This window comes from Chlorocebus sabaeus, chromosome 14, assembly GCF_047675955.1.
Source record: "Chlorocebus sabaeus isolate Y175 chromosome 14, mChlSab1.0.hap1, whole genome shotgun sequence".
NCBI classification, from domain to species: domain Eukaryota; kingdom Metazoa; phylum Chordata; class Mammalia; order Primates; family Cercopithecidae; genus Chlorocebus; species Chlorocebus sabaeus.
Window position 1 is genome coordinate 96733876 of NC_132917.1, and position 17314 is coordinate 96751189.

Consider the following 17314-nt stretch of genomic DNA (forward strand, 5'->3'; position numbering starts at 1 on the left):
GGACAGAGAAGAGCATTCTGACCGGCGTAAGACACTGTCTCCATTTCCAGGGAGCCTGTGACGTGGCTGCACGGAGCACACGCGTGAAGATTCAGGAGCACGAGCGTCAGGTGACGGGAGGAGCACGGAGGCAGCACCAGACAGATGCCTGCCGAGGGGCCGCTGCAGCCGAGCTGGCCGGGAAGGTCACGGGAGCGGGCGCAGGCGTCTCCCTCCAGCCACACTTGGTTTTCATGAGGACGCGTGCAGGGAAGGGGATGACACCGAAATGCTGTGGCGTTGAGGGGAGGAGGGGAGGAATGCAGGGTTGAGGGCTGGTCACCACCCCTTGCGTCCCTGCCCCTATGAATGCTGCCAAAATCAGCCCCAATGGGGAGAAGTGAGGTGGCTGAAAGAGGTGGACAGACTTGGCTTCCATGGAATTCACAGATTCCAGTCATTAAAATTACCTTCTGACTTTTCATTTAGAAAACTTTGCAAAGCTACTTAGGGACAAAAGGCAGAAGATGAAACCAACACAGTTGGGCTCAAACCGCTGCCCTTCTCCTCTCTGCATCCAACACCCACCCTGAGCCCCTGAGTGCGAGGACCCGGAGCTGCCCAGCCCAAGGGCGCGGCCCCTGACCAGAGGAGGGAGCCGCACAGCGGGGCCCCCAGCATGTGGATGGCAGGATCTGTGCTATCTCAGTTCCAAGGCCCCAAGCAGAGAAGGCCTGGGGCTCCCAGCTGAAGCTTTGCTGTCTCCTCTGTCACCAAAGTCGAGAAGGACTGAGTGAGACCAACGCCGGACCTGCCGGCTCCTCAGTGGCTGCCGATGTGGCCCTCAGGCTGCGGGTGAGACTGTCTAGGGGAGCCCAGACAGCAGTGAGAATCACAGCCACGAGTGCTCCAGGGGACCCAAAACACAAGCGCAGCCTGAGGAAGGCAGCGACTGCTCAGATCCCCGTCCAGGCTTGTGTGCCACACTCCAGAGGCACACGGCATCAGAACATGGCGCTTTAAGTGGCTTTGTGGGGTGCAGGAACACAAAGTGGGGCCTCGAGTGGCTCAGAAGTCACTCCCACTAGACAGCGGGGACCTGGGCGGCCCCTCTGGACGTGGCTGGAGTCTCTCCAGGGCGGGCTCCAAAGTTCCACGGAGGAGGTGAGAGTCCGTCTTGCTCTGACCTGAGAAAGGCCCCTAATAGGTATCCTGAACATGCAGGCACACAGCTGGCTGACTCATCTGAAGGGACCTGCTGTTGCCACAAGCCAGGGAAGGCTGGAGAGAACTCGACTAACACAAGAACCTTGCCCAGGCACCCACCTGGGGCGCCCACGAGAAAACTAGGGAAGCTGTGAAGACGGAGGTCTGCACAGGGCTGGGAGAACCCAGGGAGGAGCCGCACTTGGGACCAGGTGGGACGGAGGGCTGGGCCTCACAAGCAAAGGACGGAGGCGCTCAGTGCCATGAAGATCCCGCTGCACCCACAGCTGCAGGCGTGGCTGGCAGCACGAGCTTGGTTGCAGGGGCCCAGGAGCACGTGTGTTTGGCAGGAGCTGCCCTCCTGGAGCCGCACTACGGGTACCGTCATTTTAGAGGCAGGCACCTGATATCAACGATGATAATCAACCATGCCACCCTGAATTACAGCCGTGTCCTCAGCGGGTCACTCTTTACGCTGACAATTACAAAGATCTTGAACTCGCTGTCCCAAGAGGCGACAAGCCCTTCATTATCACGGCGGCAAGCCTCTGTGCGGCCCTCCACCCCCGCCGCTTCCCGTTGGGGGCAAGTGAAGTCCCGTGACGGTGACTCAGAGCCAGCCCAGTAGCTTCAGTGCAGGAAAAATCACAAACACTCAAACACATCCTAAACATGGGCAGTTGGTAGGAGCCGATTCCTCAATTCAACCTGTTCGGAGGCTTTCTGGGCTAGCACAGCTCTGATCACAGGCTTGCGCTTTCTGCTCCCTGTGAAGGGCGGCGAGGAGGCCGGGCTCTGCCATTCTGCAGGCTCCACTACGTGAAGTCTGCCCGGTGGCCTGTGCCAGACAGTGTGACCGTTGCCCGCAGCGAATACTCGGCACAGCAGAGCCGGCGTGGGGAAGAACAGAAAGTGCCTTGTAAACCCACAGAAGACGCTAAGCCACGCACGGCCTCACGTGCACTGCGTGTCAATCACGGGAAGCAGGAAGGAGCTCTTAATAGTTCCAGTAAATGCAAAGGCCGCCCTGCAAAACTGCGTGAAACTTTCTGACGACTCACAGGTGAGGAGCCACTGCCTGAGACACAAAGGTAAAGAATTAATCTGAAACTGCATATTATAAAACTTATTTTTAAATGACGGTGCTTAATTGAAAAGACTCCCAAAGAGTACTGCATTAGAAAGTGACAGAGTGAAACCGTGAGGCTGACCACAGGAGTCCCTGGAAAATTCACCAATGGGGACATTGTTTCCCAGTGTCAAAACTAGGAAACAGAAGAACCGCACCTGATAAAACATTCAATTAATCACTTGAGTCCTCCCCACATACGAAGCTATGTTAAAAAGTGTTCCCAGAAGCTAAAGTGAGCAGGAGGGCTGTGAACACACAAAGAAAGAGCCACTTCGTCTGCGGACCACGACAAAAGAAACGCTAATGAGTGCCTATGACATGCTGGAGTCCAGGGCTCTGGGTACAGCTGTGACGGGGACACTCAGGGTTCCACTGTCCAGATGGGAAAACAGGGTGGAAACACCAGGGAGCCTGTCCCAAGGTGCAGAGCCAGTGAACGGTGGTTCATACTGGGCCAATCCCAGCTGCCAGGCTCTGGGGCTCCTGGGGACAGAAGCCTGTTGACTTCACTCTGGTGTGTGAGAGGCGGCAGCATCCCCCAAAGGAGCCTGGAGAAGTGGTGTTACCCTCCATCCCTCCATCCCCTGTCCCCGGTGTTACCCTCCGCCCTGTTCCCAGAGTTACCCTCCGTCCCCCCATCCCAGGTGCTACCCTCTGTCCCCTGTCCCCAGTGTTGCTCACCATCCTCCTCACCTCCGGGTCCCTCTCCCTGTCCTCCCTCATTTTCCTGTTCACCCAGAGCACGTCACATGACTCTTCCCTTTTCAAGAGGCTCAGCTATACCCAGAGGCATTCCAGCCTATTCAGGACAGGACACACACCCTGGGGAAATGCTAACACAGGGTTGGAAGGGCCTGAGACCCTCACTGTCACCCAGGAAGGATGGAAGAGCCCACGGTCATGCTGCTTGTGAGGCAGGATGAAAACATCTGTGTCCAAAATATTATTTTCACTAGAACTGTTCAGACCATTCGTGAACGAATCAGTTAAATACCAGCAAGGGCCATTCCCACTTATTCTCTGGCTACAGTTTTCCACCCACCAGCAACCACACTCCTAGGAATTATCCCTAATGCAGTATCAGCGCCTTGTGCCTTTAGGAAAACCTCTTTCTCTCCAGCTTTGTCCTCCTTCCACAAAAGGTGCCTCTGACTCCCTCACTCACCGTACCAGGATTTCGCTCGGCTACAGAGGAAAATCTGCATGGGGCTCAGAGGTGGGTGGTCCCCTCATGGGCAGCAGCTCTGTGACATCCTCCGAGGAGCCTGGCCCAGGCCTGCCCCACACACCAGGACTCTGCCTTCTGGCCCTCAGGCCCCCGAAGCTGCTTTCCCTCCAGGGGTCATGCCTCGGGCAAGAAGGCCGGACAAGAGCCCAGGGCTGCTGTGGGTCGGGAAAGTCTCCTGACACCTCCCACTCCAGGACCCCCCATCAGCATCCCAGCATCTGGACCTGTGTCACCAGCCGCTCTGCCGTGCAAGAGAATTGGATTTTCAGCTGGGTGTGCTGCTTCCCTAAACAAAGTAGGGTGTTGTTACTGAGGAAAAAGGAAAAAGCTAGCATCTTCCTGGCAACCCCACGACATCCAGCCACTGGTTCTCACCACCCCAGAGATGTCCATCCAGGGCAGATAGTGTCTTCAACCAAGCGCCACTGACCCAGAAGTGCAGTAATTAGTACACTTTCACCAGAATCACCCACTCCTTCACCTTTACACCCAAGAAAAACATGTTTGCCAGGCAAATTAGATGTCCAGGAGGTGTAAGGAAACCCCAAGCCTGCTTTAAGCCTCAGACTTTTGAGACCGTTGAGGGCTGTGCGCACAAGAGCAAGGCTGCACCCGAAAGCTCTGCTCCTGCCGGACGTCATGGACAGACCACACGGCTCAGCCACATGGACCCTTCCAGGACTTCACGAGAGGGACCTCCGTGGTACATGCAATGATGTGCACTTCGTTCAGCCTCGAACAGACCACGCCCTCGTTACAGGGTCAGTGATTCACCTCCTGCCATCAGCCCCCCACCTCACCGAGGGTCTGCATCTGCATCTGTCATAACTTTGCTGTTTTACCCGGGTACTAAAATGCAGCATCGGAATGTTTAAAGGTCTTTAAATATCAACCCTCCGGGTGCAGTTCTTGGCACTTTAATGCGGTCACTCGATGCAGGCCTCACTCACAACTCTGAGGTAGCTCATACCTTTCCTACCTAACCAAGGAAGAAACGAAGGCATGGAAGGTGCAGCTCCTAAGGAGCAGATTAGGATTCAAACCAGTGATCTTCGTCACATGCTGAGCTACCTCCCAGGCTGAGATAACATTCAAAATTAACCAGGTAGAACAGCGTTCCATAAATCAGCCAGAAATGGTCCTTGTGGATGGGCCTGTGGTTATTCCCTGAAGAACAAGACCATTCGCCCAAAAATCCACCTGTGTCACACTCAAATGTTTACATATCCAATTATTTTTAAAATACCCCAATCAAGCATGTTCACAGCCATTTAGAGCCATACAAATTGTCTGCTTTGCTTACAATCAACCCAAGACCTCTGTCGGCAAAGGGCACGGTGCCAGGTCCAGAGAAGGTGGGACAGAGACACAAACAGGAACCGCTCCGTTTCTTTGGGAGCCTCGCTCTGATGGGCCCGCGAAGACATGGCGCAGACGGCGGGGCACAGGCAGAGGGCAGGCCAGGAGAAGGGGCTGCATTGCCGGGAGGCAGTGCTTTGAGCTCTAATGGATGGAACACTGCTAACCAGCGAAGGTGGAGAGAGGGCAGCCGTCTGAGAGGACGAAGAGGCAGCAAAGCACAGTTGGCCTCGGGGAACCGGAAGCCACAGGGACATCAGGCTGGGTGCTGCTGTCTGCTGGCCACCGGCTGGGAGACTGTACTGGGCCTGGAGGGACATCCCTGACACTCCCCACTGGATGCCAGGGGCACCCCCAGCCCCAGGTGAGAACCACGGATCCCATGGTGAATGAGGACAGCCTGTGGGAAGTAGGGCTGGGACAGCTCTGCACGGCTTAATAGGAAAGTTGGGTTCTATTTTGTGGGGTTTTGGTCACGCCAATGGCCGGTCAGTGCTGTCCATCAGGAAGTGATTTGAGGATAGATTAGAGAAGGGGCTGCCAAGGCCAGCTGGGCATTCGCTGCCTGGGTCCAAGGAAAAGGAAATAAAGGCTGGCGATGTGACAGTGTGGGGGAGCACAGAGGGAAGGAACTGGTGGAGACACAGGACTGGCTCCGCACAGGGCCACGAGCAGCTACCCGGGGGTCGTCCTATTAATTCTCCTTAGGGTCCAAGAGGCGGCTGTGAGGATCCCTCTCCTGAGGACAGAACTGCTCCAGAGCCACACAGCGAGGATCCAAAGAACCAAGATCCCGGCCAGCTCCAAAGTGGGCGATCTTGACCCCTCACCCGTGGTCCTGAGGCAGGGATCAGAGCCCCCTGGACACACAGACCCTCCCAGGAACTGCAGGAAGGGGAAGCAGACGCCCCGGACCAGCGGCAGGACCCAGGGTTTCTGCCCTCCAGGGCACATTTGGACCAGCCACTGCACAGGTGGACACACGGTGCTTTAACCCGCGCTGGGGAAAGGAGCCCTCGCTGTCAGGATGGAAGGGTGGAGACCCCACCCTCGATGGGGACCGGCCTCCCTACTTTAACCCGCGCTGGGGGAAGGAGCCCTCACTCTCAGGGTGCAGACGGTAGCTCGATCGGGCTGGCCTCCCTGCTAGGCACAGCCTGAGCCACATGACGAAGTCCAGAGAGGATTACCATTGTACACCTGGCCCAGCTTCCGGCAGCCCCCGACCAGGCCACTACCCTCACTCCAACAGCCCGGTCCATCACCAAGCCCCACCCTCTTCTGCCAGCCCTGCCCCCACAAGGCCCCTCCTCTCGCTGCAAGTCCAGCCCCCAAGGCTCAGCTTGCCTGCAGCCCCGCCCCACTGGCTCCACCCCATCGCCTGCAAGCCCCATCCCCAAGGCCCAGCTCATCCCCGCCTAGGAGGCTTCACTCCTCACCTGCAAAGAGCCACCCCTTACTAAGCTCCTCCCATCACTTGCACAGCCCCGCGCAACATAGCACTACGCCCTCCAGGAGCCCCTCTTTTCACCCGCGCAGCCCCGCCCTTCACCAGGCCCCACTCATCTGCATAGACACGCCTCTCGCCACGTCCCACTTCTCCCTTGCCCACTTCCCCCTCCTTCTACTGTCCACATCCTGCTGCTGGCCCCACCCCGCCCCTTTCGTCAAGCCGGCCGCGCCCCTTTTACCCGTGAGCACGCTTCTCCCCTTGCCGCCTCCTTCGGCATGTCGGCCCCGCTCCTCCCGCCCATCGCCCTCTGCACCGCCCTCCCGCCCGTCCCAGAGCAGTGGAGGCCCGCCCTTTTCATCTACAGCCTATCGCAGAGGACGTTGCCGTTCGCGCTGACCAATAGGAGTGGTGGCCGTCACGGCAAGCCCCGCCCCACGCCCTACGTCGCGTTAAGTGGGGTCCCTCGCCAGCCCCGAGCTGGTCTTACGCCATGTGGCGCTGTGGCGCGCGGAGGGGGTTGAGTTCTCTGAGGCGGCTGAGCGGCGGGTGAGGCGCTGCGGTCGGCGGCTAGAAGTGCTCGGCGTGCTGGCTCCCGGGAGAGGAAGGTCCAGGACGGGCCGGAGACGTAGGGGTCCCTGCGCCCAAGCCTTGCAGCTCCCCGCACTGTGGGCGCCCCGCACCCCGAGGCCCTGCCGGGGCCTTCCTTGGGCTCCCACATCCGGGGTTCTGAGGCCGGAGGACCCCGGGGCCGATGCCCCGGGCTGGGGGCCGGGTCTGCCCGTGGCGCTCCCGGCAGGGCCCTCCTTTGGAGTGGGCTTTAATGGGGGTAGTAAATGGGGCCGGCAGTTGCGGTTCTCGCTGGTGTCTTTGCTCCTAGTTCATTTTTGTTGGAGGCCGAGTCCTTAAGAGACCCGAGGCGCCCACAGCCCACTCTTAAAGTCCGGCTGTGTTCAGAGAACTGAAGCCTCCCGGAATTTAACTTTTTTTGGTTTTTTAACGACTCAGTTTATGGGGGAAAAAATTGACGAAGCGGTTTAGTGCTCATGGTAATCCACGAGCCAGTATTTAATGTAACAGTTCAGCGCTGCCGGCCCAGGCCGGGGGGAGACACGGGGCGTCCGTGGCGTGAGTTTGGCAGCAGGTTACTGGAAAGTTCGGGGGAGACCCTGGCCTTACCGCTCATGGGTTTCCTATCATGTCCTTGCTCATAAGTAACTTCTTAAAATGCGTCTCTGTCCCATAATTCTGAAATTTGCTAAATCAGTAAGCAAATGTTGACTACAGCATATCTTCATAATGTTGACAGTGACTGAATAGGTGTTTTCTTTTCCCCTGTATATATCTTTAAAATATTTTGGTGGGATATATTAATGTAGAAAAGCCCGTAAGACATATAGTACAATTTGAGAAAATAAAGTGTTTTTTTTTTTTTTTTTTTTTTTTTTTTTGAAGAGACGGGATCTTGCTCTGTTGCCCAGGCTGGTTTTGAACTCCTGGGCTCAAGTGATCCCCCTCCTCAGCCTCTCACATTGCTGGGCTTACAGGCGTAAGCCATCTCATCCAGGTGAGAATAATTAGAAAAGAAGTAGGTTGGGCGCGGTGGCTCACGCCGGTAACCGCAGCATGTTGAGAGGCCAAGGCGGGCGGACCACTTGAAGTCAGGAGTTTAAGACCAGCCTGGCCAACATGGTGAAACCGCGTCCCTACTAAAAATACAAAAATTAGCTGGGCGTGGTGGTGAGCACTTGTCGTCCCAGCCACTCAGGAGGCTGAGGCAGGAGAATTGCTTGAACCCAGGAGGTGGAGGTTGCAGTGAGCCGAGATTGCACCACTGCACTCTAGCCTGGGCAACAGAGCAAGACTCTTGTCTCAAAAAAAAAAAAAAAAAAAGTGTCCGCATGACCAAGCTGAAGATTTCCCCTAACTGCTCATAACCCTCTCCCTCCCGCTTAGATTAGCACTATCATACAGAAATGTCCTTGCTTTTTAAAAATATTTTACCATCTCTATGCATTCTGACAGTATCTTGTTACCTGTTTGAATAATACCTGTTTAGGATAATACTGTATCGTGTGTATCTTTTGTTTAACATTATGTGACCTTCATCTTTGTTATATGCAGTTGTAGGCACTTTTGTTGGTTAGTTTTTTTTTTTAATTGAATGATTAGTCTGCAGTTTATCCATTCGCTGTCGTTACACCTCCAGGTGAGTTGAGTTTGGGACTATCAGAGTTTGTGCTGACAATCTTGTCTGTGAGTGCTGGTGCAGCAGTGTAAGGTGTGGAGGATGTAGACCAAGAGGTGAACGGATTTCCAGTATTCAGATTTTTTTTTTTTTTTTTTTTTTTGACGCCCAGGCTGGAGTGTAGTGGCGTGATCTCGGCCCACTGCAACCTCTGCTTCCCGGTTTCAACGATTCTCCTGCCTCAGCCTCCCAAGTATCTGGGACTACAGGCACCTGCCACCACGCCTGGCTAATTTTTGTATTTTTAGTAGAGACTGGGTTTCACCATATTGGCCAGGCTGGTCTGGAACTCTTCGGCTTCCCAAAGTGCTGGGATTACAGGTGTGAACCACCATGCCCTGCCTGCTTAGCTTTCTAAAGAATGCCAAGTGTTTTTCCAAAGTTGTTCCACTTTGTACTCCCTGTGGGACAGGTAGCAGTGTATGTAGCAGTATGAGAGCAGTATGACTAGCAGTGTGTGAGAGCTCCTGGTAATATTAGGCTTTTTAAAAAGTTTTCACCAATTCGGTAGGCATGTAATGGGATTTAACTGTAGTGTGAATTTCTTCCAATATTTTGAAGGCTTGTGAGGATTCTGTGAGGAAAAGAAGCCCTTTTGTTTAAGAGTTTCTTAAGGGGAATTTAAACCATGATTGTATTATAGTTATTTTTGAACATGTATAAAGAAAAGGTTTCCAACACTGAAGCTTTAGGTAAGATAAAAGGTCATTAAAATGGGAAGGGTCTTACCAGAAATTAGTTTTCTGGAATGTGCAAGATTTTGGAAGATGCAGTATTTAATTTTTATCTAATTAATGATCTTTATCATGTAAGAGTATTTTCACTATGTGGCTGAATAATGTTAGCCAGATAATTTTCCTGCAGCTCATCTAACTTAGATGACCTTTAGTCTAGACATGCACACCACAGAGCGTGGCGATGGAACAGTAACCGGGCTTGTGAGAGGGCTCTACACTATCAACTAGGAGACAAGATCCACGGATTCACCATAAACCAGGTATGGGTCCTTCTCGGCACCTCCTCATAAATCCACATACATTGCAGGTGTGGTTTCTGGCATAGGTACGGGCCCTTTAGGGTGGAGACTAGCCTTGTCCTCGTGTCCCAAGGCCCTGGCCCAGCTCCTGTTGCATGATGGCTACTCGGCTGAACAAAGCTTGTGAGAGAAATGACCCCCGGTCCCTTCCTGGAATCCCGCGAAGCCTGATTCTTGTCAGATTTGAGAGAGTAACACTTCCAGCTGGGTCTGTCATCAGACACACTCAGGTTTCTGCAGCCAAACCTGATGATTCGCTGAGTGTGAGCACGAAGACTCAGTGCCCTGATCTGTTCAGTCAGGTTTTGCCATCAAATAGTTTGCTCTAAACTTCTGCAGAATCTTTCAGTTTTCTGAGCCTTTTGGGTTTCAAAATTATAAAGAAGAAATTGTGGACTTATACTTACTTGGGTTTATATTAAAATGGATTCATTTTTGTTTTGTTATTTGCTTAAGTCTTTTCCTTTTTTTTTTTTTTTTTTTTTAGCATAGTAACTAAAAATGACCACACTTCACATATTTGGCCAGCTGTTGGCTCTGTGCTATGCTTGATGTTGTAGCAAATTTAAAAAACAACTTACCATCTAGAAAGACTGATGCAGCTGTGACTGGAAGCACATGGTGGATGCCATGCGGAGGGCCAAGGACAAGGGTGGGAGCTGCTGCTGCTGCTGCTGCTGCTGCTGCTGGGGGGAAAGGGAAGAGCTCCTGGAGAGGGTGGTGTAAGAAAGCAGCTGCCTCTGGGCAGGGCTCCAGCAAGGGAACCAGCGCAGTGACTAGGGGGTCCCAGGCAAGGTCCAGGCATGGGAGTCCTGACAACAGACTCAGAGCATTTGTGAAATCCTGCAAAGTGAGGGCAAAGACACCTCACTCTGGGTGAGGTCCTTATTAATAGTAGCCAGTACTATAAACTCACTCCTTTATTTTTCAAATTTTATAGAAATGTACTTATTTTTGAGACTGGTACTCACCATGTCACCCAGGCTGGAGTGCAGTGGGATGATCTGGGCTCACTGCAGCCTCAAACTTCTGGGCTCAAGCGATCCTCTCACCTCAGTCTCCCAAGTAACTGGGACAAGGTGCCCCCACGCCTGGCTCATTGTGTGTGTGTGTGTGTGTGTGTAGGTGGAAACTTGCTTTGTTGTCTAGGCTGGTCTCAAACTCCTGGGTTCAAGTAATCCTCTTGTCTTGTGTATTAGTCTAATCTCACACTGCTATGAAGAAATACCCAAGACTGGGTAATTTATAAAGAATGACCTAAAGAGTAAAGAGGTTTAATTGACTCACAGTTCTGCATGGCTGGGGAGGCCTCAGGAAACTTACAATCGTGGTGGAAGGCACCTCTTCACAGGGTGGCAGGGAAGAGAATGACAAGTGAAGGGGAAAGCCCCTTATAAAACTGTCAGATCTCGTGAGAGCGTACTCACTGTCACGAGAATAATATGGGGGGAACCGCTCTCATGATTCAATCACCTCCTACCAGGTCCCTCCCACAACATGTGGGGATTATGGGAACTACAATTCAAGATGAGATTTGGGTGGGGACGCAGCCAAACCATATCACCTTGGTTTTCCAAAGTGCTGGGATTAAAGGTGTGAGCCACTGTGTCCAGCCATAGAAACTTATGATAAGTCATGTTTCTTGTTTGAGAAATAGCTACCATGAGCGCTATTATTATTAAAGCTATATATTGTTAGAAAGCAGACATCTCACTGTATCTGCTGATTTTAAATGCATTGATCATCTGTTACAAAGTACGGTAAGCTTGGAAACGAGTAATTTAACAGCGGTAGATGATGCAGGTCGTAGTGGGCCACTTATGCATGGTGGTTGGATGGCAGGCTCCCTAGATTGGGCTGAGGAGACCCGAGGTCTCACCTCTGCCAGCGACTTGCTGTGTGTGCTTGGCCAGGTGACTCATGGCACCCGGACGGAGTGGGTGGCAAGTGTTGTGATCACAGGGACGTGGTATGTGATTGAGGGAGAGGGCCGGCTGGCATGACTGAAAGAGAAGACAGTTTCTTTCATACCGAAAAGTATGGACACTTACCAGGAGGCTTACCTAAAGTAAGGTCGGGGGCCAGAGTATGGAGCCACTGCCTCATCTCAAGAATAGCTACAACTTACTGTCCTAGGACAAAGGGGAAATGAGGCTTGAGACTCAATAATTTTAGTAGAAATCTGTTATATTTTACAATTTCACTTTTCATTTGTACCCAGCTAGTGATTATACTCTGTATCCATTTTCCACACAAAATCCCAAGGACCTTCAGAATCTCCTCTCGGTGTATTTGGACGCCACCTTTTTCCCATGTTTACACGAGCTGGATTTCTGGTATGTCATGAGTGATTAACTAGTTGATGCAGACTTTAGTATTTGAGTCACTGTCAGCTTATAATTATTTGTCCTCAGGCAGGAAGGATGGCGGCTGGAACACGAGAATCCTAGCGACCCCAGACACCCTTGGTCTTTAAAGGAGTCGTCTTTAGTGAGATGAAGGGAGGGTTTGTAAGTTTTCTTTCTTTTTAATGTTGTGTTCAGCTTACCTTACCCATGTACAGAACCATGATACAGACACATCTGGAAGGTGGTTGATTTTTATATAATATTCTCATTATAGGTGACATGTTCTTGGATTAGCTAGGTCAGTGCTGTGAGCAGAAGCCAGGGGATTAGCAGGGCCAGGATGCTGTCTCAGACCATGTCTGACGACCCCCGTGTATGATCTGCAGCGAGAGAAAAGCTCTTTTCATACCACTATCAACACATTGTCTTTTTCACTCATTCTTGCCCAAGTACATGGTGTACTTTCTAGAGGCTGCGTGGCGAGGTGTGTGACACGCACCAAGCTGCATACAGAGCAGATGGGGGAGTCCAGCTTCACCTCTGACCCAGACACTACAGAGGTTTGCAAAAAAGGCAACACAGCATCACTCTAAGTAGTCAGTTTTTTACTTTGTTATGAGAAATATTTTTCAAACATATTTATATTATCATGTAATGATGGCTTACCTTAATGCATAAGTAGTTTTTAAATGTCTCAGCTTTAATTTAGAATATAGAAAAATTATATAAACACACACAGGCACCTACACAGGCAAAAAAGCTCACATAATCAAAAGCTGCTTGGGTCCTCATTAAAACCCATTTATGCCTCGTGTTCCATTATTGGAATCCTAAGCTTGTGGGAGTTATTTATATCCTACAGCTCAAGGTCATTGCCAAGGTCTGAATTTTTACCAAAAAAATTGCAACCTCAGGCATAAATGGGTTAATTTTTCAGAGTGTAAAGGAGCCTTGAGACCATTTTGGATTAAGAGCTGCTGTCCTGGGCCCGTGTCTTCATGTCCCCTTGTGACTTTGACAACCTGCCTGTGCTGGTGTCCCTGGGGCTTGTGGGTGGCCTGCTCTCTGACTCCCGTAGCCCCCCTCAGCTGGTGAACTATTTCTTACCTTTCATTCTCAATTTGGTGGTCTTTTCTTCCAAGGAGCCTTCTTAAAACTCAAGTTAGGGTGAGAGCTTCTCCCCACTTCCCTCCTGGCTGGTGGGCAGACCTGGTGATCCCTCCAATTTGCAACACACATCAAAAAGTCCATTGTTCTCAATCCTTGGGTCCTGTGCATGGGTGATGAGTGATTGAATACGGTGTTAAACAATGCCTGCAGGGGTGTCTTTTTTTTTTTTTTTGTTACCATTAGAACAGTTTTATTTGCAAAGTATTACAGGCATATGCACCAGAATGTGATCAATTGGCTATATTGTAAGTAATGTATGTGTGTATTATTTTAAATGTATATATTCTTATTTATTTCACATTTCAAGACAGACAATGAGAGGATATTCCCCCAGCACCTTCAAAATAGACTTCTTCCCGACCACACATACTCAGTGGTCTCCAGGGGTGACCCACTGTGCATCCCGGAGCTTATGTGGGAGAAGCTTAAGCAATTTCATACCACTCACTATCACCCAAGCAATGCTAGGTAATATTTTGTTGGAAAAGTTTGATGGTGGATTGTGGAAAGTTAACTTGTTTGTGTTCTTCCAATTTCATGACATGGTGTCTCTCACATTTAGCAATGCTTAGCTTCGAGCCTCTCCTTGGCATGGAGAAGTGCTCTTCCGATAGTGGATGCAGTCACAGAACCTTCATCACATCCTCACTTTCTGATCTATCGCTTGTTTCTTATGTCACTAGTATAAGGTCATTATAGTAATAATATAGTTATACGTATCCTATAAAACACTAATAATTTACATATAAATGCTAATGTAAAAACATATTTGCAAGGTTAGTTTATATAAAAACAATTATGAAAACTTTCAAGTATACAGAAAAGTAGACTAGGATAATGAGCCCCTAAACACTTATCACATAATAGATATCCTTTTCCTTGTGAAGTTTTTGGAAGTAAATTATAAATGTCATCATTTACCACTAAATATTTGAATTTGTGACCTGAAAACATGATTTTTTCTTACATGAGCTAATGCCATTTTCAGTTTTAATAGAATAAAACATACTTTCATAAAACTGCCTATTTCTTATTCCATATTCACATTTTCTAGTTGGCCCCAAAGTGTTTGCTGCACAGGGTCCCACAGATCACACCTGGTCAGCCCGGGTCTCTCCTGGGCACCCTCTCGGGGACGGCAGAGAAGTGTGCAGGCCGGGTTTCCTCCAGGCGCTCTCACTTTCCAGGTGTCCTGGCTGCTCCTGTGTGGTGTTGGGTGCCATGTTCCTGTGTTTCCTGAGAACTGGAACTTAGATCCAAAGCCTTAGTTTGAGTCAGGCTGCGCCTTTTTAAGCAGAGTCCCTCGTGGGGAGTTCTGCATTGATGGCCACATCCTACCATCGTGTGAGGCCTGCTTGCCTCCACCGGGGGGTCTCACACCAGCAGGGTGCATGCTGAGAGTCGGCCACTGTCTTGTGAAGATCTGCTTTCTCCCTTCAGCCACAGACCATCTGGTGCACTTGAGTTTCTGGTGTCCTGTGATAATTCCTCATCAACCTATTAATGGTTTTCATATTCATTGAGGATTATTGCCTGAATCATTTATTAGAGTTTGTGAAGTTTTCAAATTCTGTAATTCTTCATTCGTTTGCTGGACTTCTTCAAAGGAGAGCTCCACATCAGCTGGGGCTCTTGGGTTATCTTGAAATATGGTTCTGTGGAAAAGGCAGGGGCGGCTGCTCTCCCTGGGAAGTCCAGTTTGAGGAGGAGGGGTGGTGCAGGAACTACCTCTAATGTTGACAGAAGAAGCTGTCTTTTTTTTTTTAAAGACAGGGTCTGGTTCTGTCCCCCAGGCTGGACTACAATAGCATGGTCTTAGCTTACTGCAGCCTCAGCCTCCTGGGCCACCTCAGCCACCTGAGTAGCTGGGACTACAGATGTGCACCCCCATGCCCAGCTAGTGCTAATGTTTTTTGTAGAGACAGAGTCTCGCCGTGGTGCCCAGGCTGGTCTCGATCTCCTGAGTTCAAACAGTCTGCCCACCTTGACCTCCCAAAGTGCTGGGATTACAGGTGTGAGCCACTGCACCCAACATGGAGAAAAGAGTTCTTTCTTTTCTTCTTTTTTTCCCCCCAGTCGTCTTTGTTTTGTTTTTTAGTACCACTGTGACCTCACAAATATTTCTGTATATGTATATATTTGAGACCATGTGATCAGATGGAATTTATTTTTATGCCGACATTTGCCACAGCTGTTGGCCCATTTTGGTCTCACTTCTTTGGTTTGTATGCCCCCATCCCCACCTCCCTAACGCAGGCACAGCCAGGCCTTCCTCCTCCAGAGGCTCAACTGTCTGTTTCCCAGGGAGCTCTGATTTCTGTGGCTAGTGGGGAAGGGCCTTTGGAGAGTAGCATCGGGACACTAGGGGTGGTGATTGCTCCTGGATTCTCTCAACCCCGAGAGTGTAAAATTTGTTTCTAAATTCTAGAATGAGAAATTTCTGAAGGTTCTTTAAGATACTAGTTCCCCAAACCTTAACCATAGCTCAGACAACATAGTAAAGAAAAAGATAAATTCTGTCATTGTAACCTTTTTCTTCTGGTTGAATAAATGTGTTATCTTTATTAACATGTATAACCTTGAACTTGTTGCCAAAAATTGACTTTTGTGAAATTGTCAGTTGGATTACTCTATTACTGTACCTAGGGTTATAAAGTATTTTAACAAATACTTCGTTTGGTTTTTGTCACATCTCTAGATGAAGTTTAAAATGAAAGATCAATTTCTGGCTAGGTGTGTTGGCTCATGCCTGCAAATTCAAGCACTTTGGGAGGCTAAGATGGGAGAATTGCTTGAGGCCAGGAGTTTGAGACCAGCAAGAGTAACCGTGAGAACCCATCTCTAAAACTTAAAAATTAGCCCACTGGGCATGGTAGCTCAAACCTGTAATTCTAGCACTTTGGGAGGCCGAGGCGGGGAGATCACCTGAGGTCAGGAGTTCAAGACCAGCCTAACCAACGTGGTGAAACCCTATCTCTACTAAAAGTACAAAAATTAGCTGGGTGTGGTGGCAGGCGCCTGTAGTCCCAGCGACTCAGGAGGCTGAGGCAGGAGAATGCTGTGAACCCGGGAGGAGGAGCTTGCAGTGAGTGGAGATGGCGCCATCGCACTCCAGCCTGGGCGACAGAGCGGGACACTGTCTCAAAAAAAAAAAAAAAAAGCTGGACATGATACACAAGGTGACCCCAGGAGACTCCTGTGCAGAGTAGAAACACACCCCAGCACTAAACTCAGTCCCTGAAGTCCCTGCGGGATTCTCCCCACCCCCCACCCCCGGGTCCACCTGTACCCACCTGGAAAGAACAGTGACACCGCCCCACAGCAGGAGCACCATCAGCGGCCGCGGCACCCCAGGTAGCTGGGCCACCCCCAGGGTTTCACAGGTGGAGAGGGAGCCTGGGAACGTGCATTTCTAGCAATTTCCAGGTGACGGGGCACCACACTTTTAAAAATACACAATACTAGGTCTTGAAAGGACTTCTATTCACTTGCACGTTGGTGGGATGGAGCCCTACATTGCAAAGGGCTTTTCTTCACGTGTCCTCCTTGAGCTCAGGGGCTGGCAGCACTTGGTGGGACCTAGTAGGGCGTCCCTTGCTGACTGCACACCCACAGCTAGAGCCCTGGCCCGGATGATTCTCACAGGAAGCCCGCAGAGCTCCTGACACCTCCCTGGGGGTATGAGAAAGCTGAGGCTCTGAGGGGGATAAACTGATTACTGGAAGGTAACGACCTTAGTGAAGTGGTGAAGCTACAGGGTAAACCCTAGTTTTATTTCCTTTTAACTTTCAAGACTTCCTGATTTCCTCTATTACGATACCTGTGCCTTAGAGTCACCAATGGGAACTTGAAGGAAAATAATGCCTGCTGAGGCCAGATGCTCATTTAATTGCCTGGGGGTGGAGCCTGTTTGGTTCTAAGCCCTCCCTCTGAACTTCTGAATGGTGAGGACTGCAAATCAGCTGCCTCCTGCTGGGCCCTGCAGGGTGAAACCTGATGAAGCCCCAGGAACATTCAGTGAGGGGTTAGGAGGGAGGAGAACACGGGTAGATGAAAAGCAAGAAGGAAATGCACCAGCATTCACTGGCAGGCTCTGTCACCCACAGGACAGGGATAAAGACGTGCACACCTGCAGTGCGGACTTTCACAGCCTGGCAA

General features: G+C 50.7%; 1 long non-coding RNA gene and 1 pseudogene across 3 annotated transcripts; one reads left to right on the forward strand and one right to left on the reverse strand.

Moving 5' to 3' along the window:
- Positions 1–328: 328 nt before the first annotated feature.
- Positions 329–6241, reverse strand: LOC140713371 (uncharacterized; annotated as a pseudogene).
- A 119-nt stretch (positions 6242–6360) lies between these two features.
- Positions 6361–15826, forward strand: LOC140713372 (uncharacterized). 3 transcript variants are annotated; one of them, XR_012095432.1, is made up of 4 exons: positions 6361–6903; positions 9492–9599; positions 10126–12148; positions 13464–15826. It is a non-coding gene; the product is annotated as an uncharacterized lncRNA (long non-coding RNA). The 3 variants fall into 3 exon arrangements; XR_012095430.1 differs by having other exon boundaries at positions 6777–6903; positions 10126–15826; XR_012095431.1 differs by having other exon boundaries at positions 6777–6903; positions 11860–15826.
- Positions 15827–17314: the final 1488 nt, after the last annotated feature.